The sequence below is a fragment of the Ictidomys tridecemlineatus genome, chromosome X (genome assembly GCF_052094955.1).
Source record: "Ictidomys tridecemlineatus isolate mIctTri1 chromosome X, mIctTri1.hap1, whole genome shotgun sequence".
Taxonomy (NCBI): Eukaryota; Metazoa; Chordata; class Mammalia; order Rodentia; family Sciuridae; genus Ictidomys; species Ictidomys tridecemlineatus.
Window position 1 is genome coordinate 93,567,857 of NC_135493.1, and position 22,325 is coordinate 93,590,181.

Genomic DNA, 22,325 nt, shown 5'->3' on the forward strand with positions numbered 1-22,325 from the left:
GCTTACCCTTTGGGGGCCCATTTAGCCTCCTAATTCTATAGGCTTATATCTTTTTCCATATTTACGAAATTTGGAGCCACTATTTTTTTTTTTTTTTTTTGGTCTTTTTGTCTTCTCTCTCTCTCTCTTGTGACAGGGTTCTCACTAAGTTGCTGAGGCTGACCTCAAACTTGCCATCCTCATGCCTCAGCCTCCTGAGTTGCTGGGATTACGAGTATGCACTATATACACTACCACACCCAGCTCAGCCATCATTTCTTTAAACATTTTCTTAGACCTACTTCCTTTATCTTCTCCTTTTGAGATTTCAGTTATATCAAAGCTAGATCTTTTGTTGAAGTCCTACCCTGAAGTTCCATTTATTTAGTTTTTCAGTTTACCTTTGCCCTGTTGTTCAGGTTGGGTAATTTCCATTGTTCTGTTTTCCAGTTCACTGATTCCTTCTTCATCTCCTCCATCCTGTTATTGAGTCCACTCACCTTTATTTTGGTTATATTTTCTTCAGTGTAAAATTTCTCTTTGGTTCTCCTTTTAGCTTCCATTTCCTTTATAGAAAGTATCTATTTTTTTTTGTTTGTTTCAAATGTATTTTTAATTTGTGCACTGAATTATTTTTATGATGGCTGATTTAAAACTTTTGCCAGATCATTGTAATATGTGTTTCACCTTAGTGCTGGCATCTATAGATTATCTTTTTAAATTCAGTTTGAGTTTCCTTGTTTCTGGTATGATGAGTAATTTTTTTTCAGATATCATATTTTAATTTTTTAAAAAATTTGTTCTTTTTAGATATATAACAGTGGAATATATTTTGACATATCATACATACATAGAGTATCACTTCCCATTCTTGTGGCTGTCGATGATGTGGAGTTACCCTGGTCATATTCATATATGAACATATATGAACACCTGGTGTATTCATATATGAACATAGTAAAGTTAAGGACATCTCACAATTTTTTTTATCACAGATGTGGAGAAGACAAAGTACAGCACCATCCTTGAACATCTTATCATTTCAGGTTCTGCTTTGATCATGTGACCCCCAAATGATGATCAAGGAGGGGGCAGGGCACTGGGACTGAATTTTCCATCAGCATCATGTGACATCAAGGAGGAGCTCTTCAAGGGACACAGAGGAAGGAATGGGGAAGGAAAACTTTAGTTATGACAGTCCTCAGTAAGAACAAAACCAATCCTATGTCTTGAGTTTCACAGAAATGTTAAAATAACCAAGACCTCAGTCTCTTTCTCTTTTGTCTTTATCCACATTTATAGAACTCAATTTAACAGTTCAGAATCACATTTTATAAAACCTAGAATAGGCTGGAATGGAAGAGACCATTTATCCCTTTATTATAAAGAGAGAAAGGAGGCTGATTAAGTATCGTGCTCAATTTCATATACATTCTTGCTTTATGTTTTCCCTTTCATTTATATGTATCATAAGAAAAATTTCATTTAATTAACAACTGCATAAAAATTTTTCTCTAACCTTAATATCTCCATACAATATTTTCATATGTCTTCCAGTCTTTGGCAAATTTACAGTTGGACATGGTTATGATCACAGTGCACTTTGGCTTTCCAAAAAATGGAAAAAGGCCATTCGTATCTAATCTTCTAGCTATCAGCACATTTTTATAATGCAGAATTTGCGGGTAACTGGCCTGTATGTGCCACCTGGCAAGAGGTATATGCTGTCTTGCACAGTGGCTTGGACCCTTGCTTTCCTCCTGTTTCTCTTTAGCTGGATTAGCAGCTCCTCGTGGTCAAGAGCTTCAGATTTAGCAGGGCATGGTGACACAGGCCTGTAATCCCAGCAGTTTGGGAGGCTGAGGCCAGAGGATCGCAAGTTCAAAGCCAGCCTCAGCAACTAACTGAGGCCCTAAGCAACTCAGTGACACCCTGTTTCTAACTAAAATGTAAAAATGGGCTGAGGATGTGGCTCAGTGGCCAACTGTCCCTGAGTTCAATCCCTGGTACCACCCCCCGAAAAAAAACCAAAAAAATAGAGCTTCAGTTTTAAAGTTGTGGGATGGGTGGAGGCCTCTGGAGCCTTGGCTTTTTCTCTTTTAAATCCAAATTCTCCCTTCGGTGCTGTTCCAAGTCCTCATCTCCTCAACTTCTGCCTCTTCCTGGGGCCCTTTCTTCCTCTCAAAGCCTCAACGATGGTTTTGATCTTAAGAAAATCATCCGGAGTACAACCTCTCAGGAACATCACTCTCTGAGAATGACAACCCCTTAAAGCTCAGTGTTCCTGAACTGGAGAAAGAGAGGAACCTAAAAGGGCCCCCTACTTAAAGATCGGCCCTGTCACAGTATGGCAAAGCCACTAAGCCACGGTCCCACCCCTCAAAGGCCCGTACCTAGCTTCACCCCAGTTACTTGGAGTAACTTCCGGTTATCTGGAAACTGTCCCCTCTTTGCCTAGACCAATAATGGATACTTGGACCCTCCATCAATAGGTCCTGTCAGACAAGCCATCTGTATCATCCCAAGTCCTAGAAGGAAACAGATGGCACCCTTGGATTGGGTAAATTGAGACGAGTTTAATAAAGAGACTATTGACAAAGGCAGGGCAGGGTATAGGGAAACCACAGGCCAGAAGGAGCAGAAGGAGGAAGCAATTACTGGAAACTTGAGAGAGAAAATTCTGTGAAAAGGGCCTGTTGACAGGAGTTATGGCTTTTGGTCCAGAGGGTACAGCTAACCAGCCCTTAAGGAGGTGTTTGGGGGAAATAAATACTCTCTCCTCACAGCCCCCATCTCTTACTGTTGGCCAAAGGTGACCGGAAGGCAGAGGGCCTAGGAGCCCTTTGGTGGGGCTCACTGAGGCCCACCTCTGGGGGCCTGGAGCTGGTGGAGAAGGGCGGAGTAGATCTGGAGGGACTAAAGTCCCCTGCCTCTGCAGGCTCACTTCCTCTGTCTCCCCAGCCTGCCATGTGGGATCCACTGGGGTAGAATGCTTCTCCTTTTAAAACAAAACTTATCAATAAACCAAGATGACGTGTCCCCCAAAAGGTCAAGTATGAGACAATGATTGGGTTATGAGAGCCTCAACTCTTTTTTGTAGTGCTGGGATTTGAACCTAGAGCCTTGTGCTTACAAGGCAAGCACTCTACCAACTGAACTATGTCCCCAGCCTGGGAGCCTCGATTTAATCAGTGAATTAGTCCCCTGGTGGGATTAACTGAGTGTCCGCTGAAGGTGGGTAGGGTATGGCCGGAGGAGGTGAGCCCCTAGGGCATACATTTTATATATATATAATATACAAAATATACATACAAATAGGATGGAGGAGGTGGATGCCTTTGGGTATGTATTTTGTACCTGGAGAGTGGAGTCTCTCTGCTTTCTGATCATCATGTGAGCTGCTTCCCTGGGCCACACTCTTCCTCCATGATGTTCAGCCTCACCTCCAGCCCACAGTGAAAATTACAGACATCTATCACAAAAGAAATGACAGAGAGATAGGCCGGTGCCACTGAAAACAGATTCTAAATTTCTGTTCAAGGTAGCCCTCACTTCGGTGGGAGTGGGACTATCTACATTTCCCTAATTATGTTAGGAGTTTTATGAGGAAATCTGAATTTCCTTATAGGATTAGCCTGAAGAGCTAAGTGTGAGATATTATTTTTAATAATATGATATGTTATTAAGCAATTTGTACAGAAAAGTATATGCATAATTTCACTTGTGTAAAAAACAAATTTAAAAATCCTATAATATGTTTATATACTGTGATAGTTAATTTTATTTATCAATTTAGCCAGACTATTGTGCCGGGCTGTCTGCTCAAATATTAGTCTAGATATTGCTATGAATATTTTTGTTTTAGAAGTGACTAAATACATACCAGTAGATTTTGAATCAAGCAGATTAACCTCCCTGATGTGGGTAGTATTTATCTGTTCAGCTGAAGGTCTTAAAAGCAATGGCTGAGTTTCTCTGAAGTGGGAGAAATTGACCTCAATACCACAACCCGAAAACCCTGACTGAGTTTCCACTTTCACCAGCCTGCCCTGGAGAATCTTGACTCAAGGTTGCGACATGAGTTGGGTGCGGTGGTGCATGCCTATAGTCCCAGCGGCTTGGGAGGCTGAGGCAGGAGGATGGAGAGTTTGAAGCCAGCCTCAGCAAAAGCGAGGTGCTAAGCAGCTCAGTGAGACTTTGTTTTTAAACAAAATATAAAATTCGGCTGGGGATGTGACTCAGTGTTCAAGTGCCCCTGAGTTCAATCCCCAGTACAAAAAAAAAAAAAAAATCATATATATGTATATACTCTTACCTTATGATTCAGCAATGAGACTCTGGTATTTATTGGAAAAAATTGAAAATTCATTTCCAAGAAAACCAGCCCACAGATGTTTATAGCAATTTTATTCATAATTGCTAAAGCTTGGGAAAAAACAAGATGTCCTTCAGTAGGTGAGTGGATAAACTATGATACATCCAATCAATGAAATATTGTTCAGTACTGAAAAGAAATGAGCTATCCAGTCATGGAAAGGCATAGAAGAAATTTAAATATATATTACTAAGTGAAGGAAGCCAATCTGAAAAGGCTATATACTGTGTGATTCCAACTGTATGAAAAAGTCAAAAGTATACAGATAGTGAAAGGGGCAGTGATTGCCAAGGGTTGGGAACGAAGGGATGAATGGGCAGCGAAACTTCTGTGTATGATACTATTATGGCAGATACATGTCACTCTGCATTTGCCTGGAACACCCATGGAATGCATATCAAGAGTGAACCCTAAAGTAAACTATGGATGAATGTAAACAATGGCCACGAGGGTTCATCAATAGTAACAAATATACCACTTTAGGCATATTGATAATTGGGGAATTAATGTAAATGTTGGGGCAGAGGATATATGAGAAATCTCTGTATTTTCTTCTCATATTATTGTAAACCTATAACTGCTCTAAAAAACAAAATCTAAAAACAAACAAACAAACAAACAAAAAAATCCCCAAACACTTCACATTCCTGTAATCCTAGAAGCTCGGGAGGCTGAGACAGGAGGTTCACAAGTTCAAGGCCAGCCTCAGCAAAAGCGAGGCCCTAAGCAACTCAGTGAGACCCTGTGTCTAAATAAAATACAAAATAGGGCTGGGGATGGGGCTCAGTGGTTAAGCGCCCCTGAGTTCAATCCCTGGTCCCAAAATAAAACAAAATAAGTTTGTTTCTCTGTCTCTCTCTTCACATACACCCACACCCACACGCCTCCCATTGGTTCTATTTCTCTAGAGAACTCTGACGAATACACAAGTTTTTGTATATTTAAAAAATATATATATATTTTTTAGTTGTAGATGAACACAATACCTTTATTTTATTTATTTATTTTTACGTGGTGCTGAGGATCGAACCCAGGGCCTTGCACGTGCTAGGCAAGTGCTCTACCTCTGAGCCCCAGCCCTGTATTTGTATTTTTGTTTGAACATCACAAAAAAGTGATGTGGAAGAATAATGAACCAACTTGACACTGGTGATCTCAGGGGGTGGGATTAGAGTGGGAAGGTAAAGTGTATTCAAAATGTCCTCTTCCTTGTTTAACAGGTTACCAGGTGCATGAAATACCTCTGCAACTAAATCAAAGCCAAAGAAACACAAAACAAAGCTCACAAGCCGTGTGGCTCCTGTATCTGTATCGTGGCAGGTACACAGCATTGAGTCACAGGAACTAAATGTTCATTTATTGTGTTAGTGAGCTTTTTGTCACTATGAAAAAATATTTTAGACAGAGAACCTTTTTTTTTTTTTTTTTTTTTGGTACCAGGGATTGAACTCAGGGGCACTCAACCACTGAGCCCCATCCCCAGCCCTATTTTGTATTTTACTTAGAGACAGGGTCTCACTGAGTTGCTTAGGGCCTTGGTAAATTGCTGAGGCTGGCTTTGAACTTGAGATCCTCCTGCCTCAGCCTCCTGAGTCACTGGGATTACAGGTGTGCCACACGGGGCACTGGGCCACACAAAGAATTTAAAAGACAAAAGTATTGGCTTCTGGTTTCAGAGGTTTCAGTCCACGGTCACTTGGCCCTGTTGCTCTGAGCCTGTGGTGAGGCAGAACTCTGTGGCAGGAAGTGAGTGGTATAGCGACAGTGCTCATTTCTTGGCAGGCAGGAAGTAAAGGGACAGAGACAGGAGCCAACTCCCAATATCTCCTTTAAGGCCACACCTCCAGTGACCTATGTCCTTCCAGTAGGCCCCATTTCCACAAGGTTCCACCACCTCCTGGCAGCACCACAGGCTGGGGACCAAGCTTTTAATGCATGGACCTTTGGGGGCCACTTAAGAGCCAAAGCATAGCTGGGCACAGTGGCACACACCTGTCATCCCACTGGCTTGGCTCTGGAGGCTGAGACAGGAGGATTCAGAGTTGAAGGCCAGCCTCAGCAATTAAGTGAGGCCCTAAGCAACTCAGTGAGACCCTGTCTCTAAATAAAATAGGAAAATGGGCAGGGGATGAGGCTCAGTGGTTAAGCGCCCCTGGTACCAAAAAAACCAGCCAAAGCATAAGTTTTACTAACAGACATCTATTCAATACTTCCTGTGTGTCAAGAACTAGACAAGACAGGAAACAGGGAGGTCCACAAAACCAGTCTCTATTCTTGGAGAGCTTAGGAATTCACAAGAACGGGTATAGTTACGTCTGCCCGAGTGGATTTTTTGACTGTGCATGCAGTGAATTCAATAATCTTGGCTCTAACTGGCTTCTGAAACTGTCATCCAACATCTTGGGTGGTCCTGAGAAGCCACTGTAAATACAGATATGATCAGAACCAGGAGATCACAAATCATGCTTTGGAGGAAGTCAGTTGAGTGTCTCCCCGCTTATCAAGGACAGTTTTATAATCCCCAGATGGAAAGACAGAGTTGGAAGGTCAGATGAGTTTTCTAGTTGAGGATCTCTTCTGAATTCACTTCCTAATGTAGACAATGAAGAATGACATGAGAAAACCGCACCAAGCAAGCCAGCAAGTCAGTCACAAGTGTGGAGCTGTGTGACCAACCGGAGGGGCTTGGTGGTGCATTTTGGGTCTTGGTTAGTGAGATCAGCTCTCGAGGGACTGTGATTATTTCCGGCTGCATGTTTAGACTTTTCGTTTTTTATACATCTGGGATCTTTTAAAAATAAAATCCCTAGGTCCCTTCCCTGGAGTTTCTGATTCAGTAGGTCAGGGGTCGGGCTGGAAATTTCTAATTTTGAAAAGCATCACAGGCGACTGTGACACACACACCTTTGGTTAAGAACCAGAGGAGGGGCCAGGGTGGTGGCTTAGTGGTAGAGCGCTTGCCTAGCATGCGTGAGGCACTGGGTTCGATCCTCAGCACCCCATAAAGATAAAAACGAATAAAATAAAGTTATTGTGTCCATCTACAAGTGAAAAAAAAAAACACAGGAGGGGAGCTTAGGATTGGGGTGTTATCTCGCCCGTAGATGGGCAGAAGTCCTGGCCCATCACCTGCCTGCCCAGCTGTCTGTCCAGTGGACTCCTGTATCACCTGCACTCAGGGCCACTCTACTTTGATCCAAAGTCAGCTGCCAATGGGCACTTTGTTTGGCAGAGGGGCACCTTACTCCATCCATACCTGAAGCTCACTGTTTGAGTCAGCCCTTTTGCTGCTGCAACTAAAAGACCCAACCAGCACAGTTGTAGAGGAGGAAAAGTTGATTTGAGGGCTCACGGTTTTTCATTCCTTGGGGCTGGAGGTGAGGCAGGACCTCATGGAGGAAGAGTGTGGTGGAGGGAAGCAGCTCACATGGTGATCAGGAAGCAGAGACAGACTCCACTCTCTAGGAACAAAACATATACCCCAGAGGCATGCCCCCAATGTCCCCCTCCTCCAGCCACACCCACCTGCCTCCAGTCACCACTCAGTTCATCCCATCAGGGAGCAATTCACTGATTGAGTTAAGGCTCTCCCAACCCAATCACTTCTCCTCTGAAGCTTCTTGCATGGTCTCACATGAGCTTTGGGGGGACCCCTCCCATCCAATCCTCAATAATCACCTACTGAAAGTCACACAGAAGAGCTGCCAGCTGGACCAGAATGTGTTGCTGGGTCCCCCTGTGTCCACTCCATGTGGACATCTCCCTCTGAAGATCTAAAACTCCAATAAGCCAAGGGACATTCCTGGGTATCCCTGAGTGATGTTGCAGAGTGTCCTCAAATGCCGCCGTCCGGCTGCAGCAAAATAGCCAGGGGGTGACGAGCAACTTGTGTACATTGATACAACAGGAGAGGGAGCCGTTTATTGTAGGACAGGAGGGGTATTTATACATTCCACACAGCTTATCTAATTAACATAAACTAGATACAGCAGTCAACCAATAAGGAATCTCCACACTTAATGGCTCGCTGGTGCCACCTCAGAAACCACTCCCTCTGGCAAAATGCCAGGTGTCATCCAGACTTGTTTACAGACCCTAACACTCAAAGCTGAATTCCTACATTTGGTGGTGATGGGCTGAAGTTAGGACCCCTCAGTGACAACAGCAAGCCTGTGAGACAGGTCGGGCAGGTATCGATCCACTTGACTTAAAGATGGGGAAACAGCATGTGGAGTGGTGAAGTCGTCCAATCGCGCAGAGAGGCATTCAGGAACCCAGACACCCACTCTGGGGTCCTTTCCACTTCTCTGCTTTTGTCTTTCTCTACTTCCAAGTCCAGGAAGCCAGATTGCCTGTGGGCTTGTTCTATACAAACTGTGTGGTGTCTTCTGCCCCCGTCTCTCCAGAGCATCTTCTCCCCTCCCCTCCATCTTTCTTCCTTCTCTCCCTTCCTTCCTTCCATGGTCATGCCAATTTGCCTCTCTGATCTGTAACTGTTGGAACTGCAATTGACCTTCAACCCCAACTGCAGCCCATCCATCACTACATCACGGCTGAGGCCAGGCCTCCCTCACCTCCATCTGCGTTCCAGGTCTTCTCATTGGCCTTGCCAAAACTTTCTTAGACTGAGCTGCAGTCTAAGATGCTTCCACCCAGACTTCCTTCTTTTTCTTCCTCCTTCACAAGACACATTTGCATCCGGGCCTAATAGATCTTTTCCATCTCCTCCCACATTTCTGCTCATACATGTTTTCTTTTATTAATTCCTTGCAAATTTTCTTTCCTCTTTGTGTCTTCTCTGAAGACCCAAACTAACGCCCCTCTTTCCTGCACCCTCCCTCTCTCGCACCCTTCTTTCTAGACTCTGGGCCAGCCAGGCTGGAGGCACATAGAATCATACTAGGTAGTTCTATCCTCAAGGTCCTCACAGTCTACTAAAAGAGACAGACCTCAGGAGATCATGACAACACAGTAGCAGTGCAACAAGGAATGCAGAAGGCACTACTAGCAGGCTCCAGAGAAACTGGAGCTCAGCCAATGCACAGCTAAAATGGAGGCCCCATTGCACAAGAGTGAATGAGCATCCGTGAGCGAGCTGAGCTGGCCGGAGGGGTGCGTGACAAGATGTTGCAGGTTGCTGTGCTGCTGGGGCTGATGTTTTCAGGCAGAGAGGATCAGGAGAGGAAGCAAGAGCTGAGCAGAGGCTGGACACTGGACAACTGGGAATGTTGCCCTAAGGTTAGATCCTTATCCTGGACTAGAGTTTTCCATTGGTTGGTCTAAGCCAGGCTATATGAGAACGTCTAGCACCTGTTAAAAAGAAAAAATGCCTACCCACATGGAGCCCCCTGCCAGAGGGGAGCCATTAAATATATATTTTTCTCTGAAAGCACATAAAGGAGAATAGAAAAAGAAAATGGAGGCTGGCCTCAGCGGACCAGCGATGCTTGATTCAGCACCAGAGGAGCACATTTTTTGAGGGTTTAAGAGTTCCCCCCACCCCAAAGTTCATTCAGAGTCCTAAGGATGGAGAAAATGTGGGTGTATTTAAGAATTAACCTGAGGATTGAGCCCAGTGCCTCACTCCTGCTGGGCAAGGGCTCCCCACCCCTGAGCCACAACCAGCCCCAGGTGTGAATTTTTCCAGAGTTTCTCATGGTTGCTGTTGTCTTTTTGTCAGGCCTTGTTCACAGTCTTTCCTGAGACAATCTGTGATAATCTTCCATTATCTCTCCAAGGTGGCCTGGGACACTTGGGGCCACCTTCCCTTCAAGGAAGGATTGCAACAGAAGGGTTCCTGTAAGCACCTAGGAACGATAGATGGAGAGGGGCTGAGTTGCCTCATGGGCTTGGCTGGAGGTCGGCCCTGGTCTAAGGTGCAGAAGGAGTTGTCTTTGCCAGTGGAACTGTTGCTGCAAGCTCCGTCCCTGTTGCCAATCCAATAAAGAGGACACAGTTTCTAGAAAAAAAAGAAAAAGAGGGTTTATTGCTTTGCTAGCAAAGGAGAAACACATCAAGTCCCAAAGGCTGTGATTCTAGAGGTGATTCAGAGAAAATGAGATTAGGGAGGGGAAAATGAGATCAGGAAGGAGACCATCAGGGAAAACAATCAGGGAGAAGTTTAGGGAAAAGGAGATCAGAGAAGATTAGGGGGAAAGTTAGGGGAAACAGCAGGGAGCAGAAGATCAGGAGAAGAAGGTTGGGGAAAAGAAAAAAAAGTGGAACTTTCAAAGCTACAGGGGATATAGTCAAAGCATCAAGTGAACCTTGGTTACAAAATCACCAATGGAAGTGGAAGAGTGTTCCTTTAGCAGGACTTCTGGGAGGGCAGGATAAGTTGGAAGAGCTGTGTGACCCGCAGCCATGCTCCCAGGCAGGCAGTGGCATCCAGAACAGAGTGGTGGCCTGATCCGGATATGAGGATTCCAGAGCAAAGAGGCCACTGGACGAGATAATAAGACAGGGCCCTGGAAGAGGTTGTATTGTAAGAAGTAAAGAGAAACACCAGTATTTAAGGTCAGGCAGAGAAAGACAAATCCTTGAACAATAAGAAAGGATGGTTTATATATACTCCATTAATTAATTAAGAAGGAACCGGGTGTGTGGCAGTATAGACCTGTAATCCCAGCGGCTCTGAAGGCTGAGGCAGGAGGATCACAAATTGAAGGCCAGCCTCAGTAGTTTAGCCAGGCCTTAGGCAACTCAGTGAGAGCCTGTCTCAAAATAAAAAAAAAAAAGAAAAAAAAAGAAAAAGGGCTGGTGGTGGTGTGGCTCAGTGGCTCAGTGATTAAGCACCACTGAATTCAATCCCTGATTCCCCCAGCCCCCCCCCAAAAAAGGAAAGCAAATGTTATCAGAACAACTGAACTAAGAACAGAGTCCTTCCTCTGTTCCAGGCATTATTCTAAACTCTTTATATGCAGTAATTACTTTCTTACAGAAATCCTCTGGGGTGACCCGAAGCAGGTGTTCCACCACTTCAGTGTGCACCAGCTGCTAGTATCTGCTTGAGGACTTGCCCAGGGCGGCAGGCTGAAGAGCTGAGGATAGGACAGGAGCAAGCCCCCAGCCAAACACCTTGGCTATTTAGCAAGTCAATGCCCCAGCTGCCTGGCTCCTGAGCTCTTAATGCCCCAGCTCCCCTCTCTTACTGTGAGGTGACTCAGGGGCTCCCTTCTGCACCACTTCCCAGAGTTCCCCATGGAGATTAGGCAGCCTGAGTCCACAGTTGTATCTTGCTGGATAACCCACTTATAGTGGCTTCCCTTCTAGGATTTATTTCCTGACTTCCTTATTGACACTTTGTTTTTAAATATAGTTTTTTTTTACTTGTTGATGGACCTTAATTTTATTTATTTTGATGTGGTGCTGAGGATCGAACCCAGTGCCTCACACATGCTGGGCAAGCCCTCTACCACTGAGCCCCAGCCCCAGCCTCAGCCCCTAAGGACACTGATTTCCACCTCCCAAACAAACTACTTGCGCTTCAACCCTTGTCTCACCTTCAGCTTCTGAAGGAATCCAAACGAAGACCACAGAAAAGCCAAGAACAATGAAAAGAATATAAATATCTAAGTGTAAATGAGAAAAAAAATCACCGAGATGTAGTGGTTAGTAATTACCAACTCGCCAGGCTTGACAAAAATGTGCATTGGAATCTCAGTTTATTTTTGAACAGAGGCAAAACTCACCACTCAGATTTCTTACCTTCAGCAGGCATCAAAGTCTTTTTTTCCCCCTTTTATCTTAGAGAAAAATCCTTCCAAATATCTACCAAAAAAAATATTAGCTTTAAAAAGCTCAACTTTGCTTTTTCTGAATTCCCTGTACTAAACCTTAACATATCTGTTAATGATTTTATTTATTTATTTATTTATTTATTTATTTATTTATTTGGATATGGGGATCTCTCTCTGTTTGGGGCTGACCTCAAACTCCTAGGCTCAAGTGATCCTCCTGCCTCAGCCTCCAGAGTAGCTGGGACTACAGGCGTATAGTCCTCACTTGGCTGGATTTTAAAAGGATCCTATTTCTTTCCATATGCAAACCTGCGCTCACTAGAAAGTTAGATTTTAAAATGGGTGCAGTGGCGCACGCCTATAATCCCAGCCACTCAGGAGGCTGAGGCAGGAGGATCGCAAGTTCAAAGCCAGCCTCAGCAAATCAGTGAGGCCCTAAGCAACTCTTCAATTCCCCTTATGGGGGTGGGGTGGGAGGGAGGTAGGCTGGGGATGTGGCTCAGTGTTTGAGTACCCCTGGGTTCAATCCCTGGTACCAAAAAAAAAAATTAGGTTTTATAAATCATATTTTAAGAGAACATAATAAAGACATAAATATATTTTAAGTAGCTCCTCCACATATACCCTCTCAATTTACTAAGCTACTTTTCTAAGCGCTGGAGAGTAGAGATTGTAGCAATATATTTTCTGTGTCATGTGGAGTATGCTAATCAAAATTTGATGAAACTTGTGCTATGTTCAGTTTGAAACTTGGGTCACAATATGTCACCGATCAACAAAACTAATGTCAAATAAAAGACCTTGTATTGAATTATAAAAACGGTGACAATAGAGCAGAATAAAGTTCTGAGTGTTAAGATGGAAGGACTCTTAGTGAAATGACTAATTGAAATTTCGTTGGCACTTCTTGTTTATTTCCATCAGTGGGCATTCATTTGCTTAAAAGGGCTTTTGTGACTCACAAGTATGATCAAATTTCATTAGGTCTTGTATTTTGTATAAGGAAACCTGGTTGGCAATTACCAGTGAGCTTTATTAAACAAATAAGTACTCTTGAGAATATAAACAGAAACATGACTGGTCTATTTGCCTGTCGACTCCCCCTGATAAGGGAAATGTGCAGTCCAAGATACCTGCCATGACTTACAGCCAATAAAGTTGAGGTCTCCTTGATGCTATAACTTTGGGCTTTTATTTTCCTTTCTCACAATTCAACAAACTTTAGCATTTAGATTTCCGCCTTTGAAACTAGTCACCAATAAATTCATTTCATATTTAAATATGAAAGCTCCCTTTGAGATGCCTTGGCTGTCACATAACATATTTGCATAAAAAGGATTAGATAAAATATCATGGAAAGTATAATAACAATGATTACAAAAGCAACAATAGGGCTACTATGTTTTCAATGCTCTTTGTCCCTCTCAAAGTTTCATATGCTGGGAGCTTGATACCCAGTGTGGCAATGTGGAGCTAATGGAGTCTTTAAGAGGTGGGGCCTAGTGGAAATTTCTATGTCAATCAGGGGTGTGCCTTCAAAAGGGACAAGAGAGTTCTCAGGGGACCATGGTCAATTCTTGTGAAAGGATTGTTTTACAAGTTTGAGCCTGACCCCACCCGGCCTCTGTCTTCCTGTTTTGGCTACGTAATCACTGACAGCTAAATGCACACCTGCCACTGCTATCCTCCATGATGTGATGCAGCCAACTGGGCCCTCATCAGAGCTGAGCCAATGCCAGTACATGCTCTTGAACCTCCCAAACTGTAAGCTAAATAAACCTGTTTTTCTTCATAAGTTGCCTGCCTCGGGTATTTCATTACAGCAATGAAAACTGACAAATATAAGTGCCTATTGTCCTCCAGACAGTCTTTACACACATTATCTCATTTTAGCCTTATAGCAACTCTATGAAATAAGTATCATGATTATTTCCATTTTAGATGAGAAAAACGGAAGCACAGAGAGCTAAAGAACTTGCCCAGGTCGAAGAAATAGCATGGCCAAGCAGGATTCAAACCCAGCATCCTGATAGAAGCTCTTGATGCTAGTTTGCAGTTAAGCATGGCTGAGTCAGAAGAAAGCAGTTGTCTAAAGAAACTGCCAAATATGAGAGGCCAAATCGAGGTTTGTATCTGTACTTTTTAAGGATTCTTTCTTTCTTTTTTGAACTAAAACCATGTATTACAATGGAAAATGAGCCAAAAAAATGAGCATTCTTAATTTAGTCCTATGTTTGCATTAAAGCAAAAAAAAAAAAAAAAGTCATTCATAGCAGGATTCTTCATCTTACTAATAGAAACCCAAGAAAGCCATGTGGTATCCATGATTAAAAAGTGAAAACTGGCTGGACACGGTAATGCTCACCTGTAATCTCAGCACCTTGGGAGGCTGAGGCAGGAGGATCGTGAGTTCAAAGCCAGCCTCAGCAACTTAATGAGAATCTGTCTCAAAATAAGATTTAAAAAAATGGGGGAGGAAAGCTGGGGTTGTGGCTTAGTGGTCAAGTACCCCTGAGTTCAATCCTCAGTACAAAAAAAAAAAAGTGAAAACTGGGTACTGAAATGTTCTCAAAGCATCTTTTATATTGATTTTATGAATTCTGTTTCTCCTTCCAGTTTTACTGAGATATAATTAACAAGCAAAAATTATATTTACTCAGGGTGTGCAATGTGATGTTTTGGTATATGTATCATTGTGACATGATCTCTACAATCAAGCTAATTTTTTTTTATTGGTTGTTCACAACATTACAAAGCTCTTGACATCATATTTCATACATTAGATTCAAGTGGGTTATGAACTCCCATTTTTACCCCAAATACAGATTACAATCAAGCTAATTAATACATCCATCATATCCCAGAAATGAGGTCTCATCAGAGCAGTCTGATAGCGTAATCCAGGCTTACAAACCTGATTCCTTCAACTTCATATAGATTTTGTGAGCTCCCCTACTCTCTTAGGATGCTCCTTTTGATATAACCAGGCAAAATGGGCCTTGTAACCAAAAACCTGCCTGACATACCTGCTGTGTGGTTCTGCATGATTGTCTCACTGCATGATGGTTTCAGGCAGAAGCCAGCCTTGGTGGGCAGTTGATGGGACATGGTTATCCTGATCCTACTTCTTGGAGGCTAGCCTTTTGGAGTTTATCAGGGGTCAAGTGCCAACACATAGGCATTGGGGAGTTTTAGAACCAGAGCCAAGAGGCTCATAAGGTTAGTAGGTTTCAGCAGTGAGCTCAAAAGTACATTTGGGGCCAGGCATGATAGCGCATGCCTGTAATCCCAGTGGATCTGGAGGCTGAGGCAGGAGGATCGAAAGTTGGAGGCCAGCCTCAACAAAAAAAAAAAGTTTGAAAAAAATTGGTTGGGGATGTGGCTCAGTGGTTAAGCTCTGCTGGGTTCAATCCCTGGTACCAAAAATATACAAATATAAGTACATATTGGCCCTTAGGGTCACTTGCCAGCCAAGTGCATTGCAGAAAATGGTGGCTAACTTCGGCACAACATAGAATGGTATCAGGGATACTGATCCCTTTGGCTAAACTTATTTTTAACCCATACAACTTATCTGTTTATTAGATGTCCTCAGGTGGATATCGTGCTGCAGCTGCTTCCTGAATACCTAATGAGATTGAAGACCACAGTAGAACCCCATCCTCTCCTTCCTTTGGCTCTCCATGATGCCTGGCTCGGAAGGGGAACTGCAGGAATCTTCATTGGCATGAGAGCAGGGCGGTGGAGAGGGGGCCTTCATGGCTTCATTTCCAGTTCATTAGCTGGGATCACAGGCGTGTGCCACCGCACCCGGCTCTCTTTTACTATCCCACTGTCACACAGACCAGAATGCACTGCCAGATCAAATACCGGCATAAGCACTGACTTTCTATTGATGATCCATTCACAACTGGCTCGGGAGGCTGAGGCAGGAGGATCGCAAGTTCAAAGCCAGCCTCCACAACTTAGCGAGGCTCTAAGCAAATCAGTGAGACCCTGTCTCCAAAGAAAATACAAAATAGGGCTGGGGATGTGGCTCAGTGGTTAAGCTCTCCTGGATCCAATTCCTATTACCAAAACAATCCCACACAAAAAAAAAAAACAAAAATAAATTTTATATTTGCCATTAGATTTCAGAGATTGGAAGAAGTCAAACGATTGGACATTCTGGTGCATGGGAATTATTGGTCTTAGGGTGCCTCCCCTTATTGACTTTACACAAGTTGGAAAAGAACCTGTAGTTCCTCATTTTGTCTCAATTAATTCATAAGATCACGTAAATGATACAATAAATATACATTGAATGTCACAATTTGAGTTACGACTATGTACGATAAATACGGTACTGTAAAGATTGCATCTCGACTCCCTGCTTCCTAGTTTGATCACAAAATCCAGTTTCCAATAGATTTCGTGAGTCTGAAACCTTATTTTCCAGCTCTCTGAATGCAAAGAGAGCTGAGGTCGATTCCTAGGCGATGCTTTTGTTTTTGTTCTTTAGATTCTAGGAATTCTGTTCACTTGCACCCTGAGTCACCTAGCTGGTGGTTTAAGTAGCAGTGAATTGCAAATGGGTCTGGTTTTTCCTCCTATTTCCCAGTGTGTTGAATGTGATTTCTGTTCTTGCTTGCTAGTCTTATTGTAATGTCTGCTAGCCTCATCCTGAACAATTATATTTCTTTGTATGTAGGGCTTTCATGCTAAAGCAATATATCATTTCAACAGAGATGCTCTGGATTTATTTTATTATTAGCTGCTGAGCCAAGAACAGCATAATGCACAGGGTGGTTATAATAAGAACTGCGTGTGGAACTATTAACCTGGCTGGCCCTCGCATCAGTGCAGAGAATTATTATTCCTGTCAGTCATTTGAAATTTAACTGCATCCTCAGAGAATAACATAACCCTTTAACCTCATTTGAGTAGACTGTTTTGTTCTCTGTCCTGTGTTCAGCCACCATTCTTTTTGAATCGTGACTTTCAAGCTCTTTTGAGCGTAATCCACAATAAGAAACACATTTCACATTATATCCACAAATATAAAACTGAACAGAAGCTTAACAAAACCACATTTCTTCTCCTTATTGGGGATGCCTGTTTTTAATTTCTATTCTGTTCTGATTAATTAAAGATCTGACTGCCAGGTCCAGTGGTGCAGGCCTATGATCCCAGCAATTAGGGAGGCTGAGGCAGGAGGATCTCAAGTTGGAAGCCAGCCTCAGCAATTTAGGGAGATCCTATCTCAAAGTAAAATTATTTTTTGGACCAGGGATTGAACCCAGAGGTGCTTCACCACTGAGCTACATCACCCCCACCTTTTTTATTTTTTATTTTGAGACAGGGTCTTGCTAAACTGCTTAGAGTCTTGCTAAATTGCTGAGGCTGGCTTTGAACTCACAATCCTCCTGCCTCAGCCTCCTGAGCTGCTGGGATGACAGGTGTGCACCTTCACACGTGGTGGTCAAAGTAAAATTTTTTAAAAGGGGGCTGGGGATGTTCCTCAGTGGTAGAGCACCCCCAGGTTCACTCTCCATAACCCCAACACATACACAGAGAATTGACTGATACCCATTAAACTGATTTCCAAACCCACTAATGAGTCTGGAATCACAGTCTAAAAAGAAATACTTTAAGAAGGCATTCCTATCCAAGTAGCAATTAAGAAAGATCTTGGCATCCTCAATTCTTTTTGCTGTTTCTTGTGAGATTTCCGTCCACCTTTCTTTTTTTTTCCTTTAATTTTTATTGTTGGTTGTTCAAAACATTACATAGTTCTTGACATATCTTATTTCACACTTTGATTCAAGTGGGTTATGAACTCCTATTTTTACCCCGTATACAGATTGCAGAATCACATCAGTTACACTTCCATTGATTTACACATTGCCACCCTAGTGTCTGTTGTATTCTGCTGCCTTTCCTATCCTCTACTATCCCCCATCCCCTCCCCTCCCCTCCCCTCCCATCTTCTCTCTCTACCCCATCTACTGTGATTCAATCCTCCCCCTTGTATTATTTTTCCCTTTCCCCTCACTTCCTCTTGTATGTAATTTTGTATAACCCTGAGGGTCTCCTTCCATTTCCATGCAATTTCCCTTCTCTTTCCTTTTCCCCCCACCTATTGTAACTGTTTAATGTTGATCTTTCCTTCCTGCTCTTCCTCCCTGCTCTGGTCCTGGTTATTCTCATTATATCAAAGAAGACATTTGGTCATTTGTTTTTTAGGGATTGGCTAGCTTCACTTAGCATAATCTGCTCTAGTGCCATCCATTTCCCTCCAAATTCTATGATTTTGTCATTTTTTAATGCAGAGTAGTACTCCATTGTGTATAAATGCCACATTTTTTTATCCATTTGTCTATTGAAGGGCATCTAGGTTGGTTCCACAGTCTTGCTACTGTGAATTGTGTTGCTATGAACATCGATGTAGCAGTGTCCCTGTAGCATGCTCTTTTTAGGTCTTTAGGGAATAGACCCAGAAGGGGAATACCTGGGTCAAATGGTGGTTCCATTCCCAGCTTTCTAAGAAATCTCTATACTGCTTTCCAAATTGGCTGCACCAATTTGCAGTCCCACCAGCAATGTACAAGTGTACCCTTTTCCCCACATCCTCGCCAGCACTTCTTGTTGTTTGACTTCAGAATCCATCCACCTTTCTATAATGCTTTTTCTTAATGTTTTTCTTTGTTATTAGATATTGTCTATTTATTTCTCAGGGAAAATGAGAATTTAACTCTCTCTGTATACCTGCTGCAAATACACAAATATTTCCCTTCCTCAGCTCCTAAGATATTATGAGAGCTTGGTTAACAACATTCATTGTTTATATGATCATCATTCTGTGTATCAGTCAGGGTCCTAGTGCAGAACAGATGGCACGCTCAAATTGGGTAATTTGAGAAGAATTGAATAAAGGACTATTTATATAAGTGTGGGTAGCATACAGGGAACCACTAGAGATATGGCTGGGAAAACTATGGGGACTCCATTATCACTCATAGGCCTCAAAGGACCTGGGGACAGAGAGGTGCCAGATAGCAGCTGTAATCATCGGTTAAGACATGAGGCCAGCCTTAGATGCCCACGCCAGGAACGGAGCCAGGGAACTAAGTGCCTAGGGTACACCCACCTGGAAGCCAGAGGCAAAGGAGCCTATTGGTGGAATCCATAGATGGTGGCCTCCCATCACAGAGCAGGCAGGGCAGGCTGCATGGATCTGGAAGGCAAGGCAAACACAGGCAGCACATTATGTAACTCGTATGCACAGCTGAGGACATTTAGCATTCTTTGCTTTCTTGAGTAATGCTGATTTTCCTTGGAGTTAATAATTGGATCTTTTTCTGCAAGACTTTTTTTTTTTTTTCATTTTTGGTTTCTTGTGTTTTAAATTCAAATTTTATTTCTACCCCAATGATTCACACTCCTGTAGAGTCCAACAGTTCCACAAGGTCAAGAATGAAAAAGAACAGCTGGGCATAGTGGTACATGCTTGTAATGCCAGTGTCTCCGGAGGCTGAGGCAGGAGGATCGCGAGTTCAAAACCAGCCTCAGAAAAAGCAAGGCACTAAGCAACTCAGTGAGACCCTGTCTCTAAATAAAATACAAAATAGGGCTGAGGGTGATGCTCAGTGATTGAGTGCCCCTGAGTTCAATCCCTGGTACCAAAAAATAATAAATAAATAAATAGCATGAAAAAGAACAGTCCTCTGAAGCCCATCTCTTGCTCTCTGCTACCCAAGGCCACCGATTTGCTTCTTCTTTAGCTGATCCTTGTGCTATTTTCCTTCATATCACAAAATGACATGTTTGTGGTGATAACTTGCTCTGCACAGCGTGGGCATTATCTATCGGTGGCTCAATATGCTAAAGGAAGATTTTGGTTCTTTCACCCATCTCCCCTCCTCACCCACGACACACCAAGCCTCCAGCATATTGCATTATAATTTTAACTAAATTAACATTCGACCTTTACATTATTATGATTGCATAAATGTAATCCATGGCTAAACTATAGAGTGACCCCTAGTTATCTTTTCTGGCCCTCTCAACTTTTTCTTTCTTTAACTTTATTTTATTTGTTTATTTATTTTATGTGGTGCTGAGGATCAAACCCAGTGCCTCACACGTGCCAGGCAAGCACTCTATGACTAAGAGACATCATCAGTCCTAATTCTCCTTTGTTTCTTCTTCTTCTCCTTCTCCTTCTCCTTCTTCTTCTTCTTTTTTCGACTGGGGATAGAACTTCAGGGCGCTTAACCACTGAGCCACTGAGCCAGCCTTTTTTATTTTGTATTTTAAGACACACCCTAAGTTGCTTAGGGTCTTGCTAAGTTGCTGAAACTGGCCTCAAACTTGTGATCCTCCTGCCTCAGCCTCCTGAGCTGCTGGGATTGCAGGTGTGTGCCCCTGCTTCTGACTTTGCTTTTTTTTTTTTGACTAAGAAAACCTTTCCTTTCCCATATTTTTGGTGAGAGCTGAGTTGCCAGCCTGTCTTTAACCCAAACACTGAAAATGGGGAATAGAAACTTGCTGATTGGCTTGGACCGTCAAGGTGGAACTAAGCTCCCTTTTCCTAAGGAATGGATATGTAAACGACAGTGGGATTCTGCCATCAGGTACAGGGTGAGATGGATACTGGGCAGGCTCCCATAGCGCCAGTTACAGCACGGACTCTAGTCCATGGCAAGCATTAAATATATCTTGGCTGCTGTTATTAGCTCTTATTAGCTATGGGAATTTCGTCAACGCATATACCCTCTCCTGCTCCAAATTCTTCATCTGTAAAACTGAGAGAGGAGGGCTGGGGATGTAGGTAGCTGGTAGAGTGCTTGCCCCACATGCACAAGGCCTGGGTTCCATCCCCAGCACCACAAAAAAAAAAAAAAAAAAAAAAACCCAGAGAGAGTATAATCTGATTTATTGGATGGTCATAAAATAAAATGAGATGATGTGTGTAAAGTCTTCGGTGACTCATAAATGCTAGCTAGTTATTAAACTTGTATATAATTATTGTCCAAATACTTGGGGAGTAGGCTGGGGTCTCCCAACAAAGGTTTCTGAGGTTGGCCCCAGCCTGTGTAACTAATTTTCTTTGTGCAACTCATAGAATCTATTTACTTTTTGTTTTGTTTTTTGGTACTGGGGATTGAACCCCGGGGCACTCAACCACTGAGCCACATCCCCAGCCTTTTTTTATACTTTATTTAGAGACAGGGTCTCGCTCAATTGCTGAGGCTGGCCTCAAACTTGTAATCCTCCTGCCTCAGCCTCCCGAGCTGCTGCGATTACAGGTGGGCACCACTGCATCTGGCTCATAGGATCTTTTCTTTGTTCTTTGGGTTTCCAAATTTTGTGATCATTTGCGTATTCGTGGTTGTTTTGAGGTCAGCCGTTCTGTGGTCTACTTGATCTGGAAATAGGTATCTTTCAAGTCTGAGGAATGTTCTTGAATTTGGATGGTTTTTACCTTTCCTTTGTGATGTGTTCTCAACCACATTTTATTAGCTTTAATTTCCTGTTTTCCACCTCTCTCTTTTTGCTCCCTATCGTAGGCAATAGACTCGACTTTAGTTTCCAATCTTCCCATTGGGTTTTTCATTTCTGCTATCCTAGTTTTAATTTCTAATGGTCCTTATTTATTTATTTATTTATTTTTCTTGTGGTGCTGGGGATTGAACCCAGGGACTTGGGCATGCAAGGCAGGTACTCTACCAACTGAGCTATACCCCCAGCCCCATTCTTTAATTATTTTCTTTTTATTTGCTTGCAATATCTTGTTTTATTTCTCAGAAAATATGAAGCATCAGAGGTCAACTCTGTAGGATAGTTTCTTTTATTCTGAACAGTTTGGCCTCTCTCTTGCACTGTAGAGGGTCTCCTGAGATATCTGGTAGCCCCTAAAATATCTGTTCATATTTAAGATTATAATCTAGCTGGGCACGGTGGCTGGGGAGGCTGAGGCAGGAGGATTGAGAGTTCAAAGCCAGCCTCAGCAAAAGCAAGGTTCTAAGCAACTCGGTGAGGCCCTGTCTCTAAATGAAACACAAAACAGGGCTGGGGATGGGGCTCAGTGGTTGAGTACTTCTGAGTTCAATCCCCATTACCGCCCCCCCAAAAAAACAAATTATAATCTAAAAACGTGATAAGAAGAGAGCTCAATGGGAGTAATTGATTATAGATCTCACACAATCTAGTTAGACCATTATACTGACATCAGAATATTTAGATCATTT

General features: G+C 42.9%; 1 long non-coding RNA gene across 1 annotated transcript in view; it reads right to left on the minus strand.

The window, feature by feature from the left end:
* Positions 1–22,325, minus strand: part of LOC144371774 (uncharacterized) — a 201,767-nt gene that overhangs the window by 63,147 nt on the left and 116,295 nt on the right. The gene's annotated exons all lie outside the window — the stretch shown is intronic.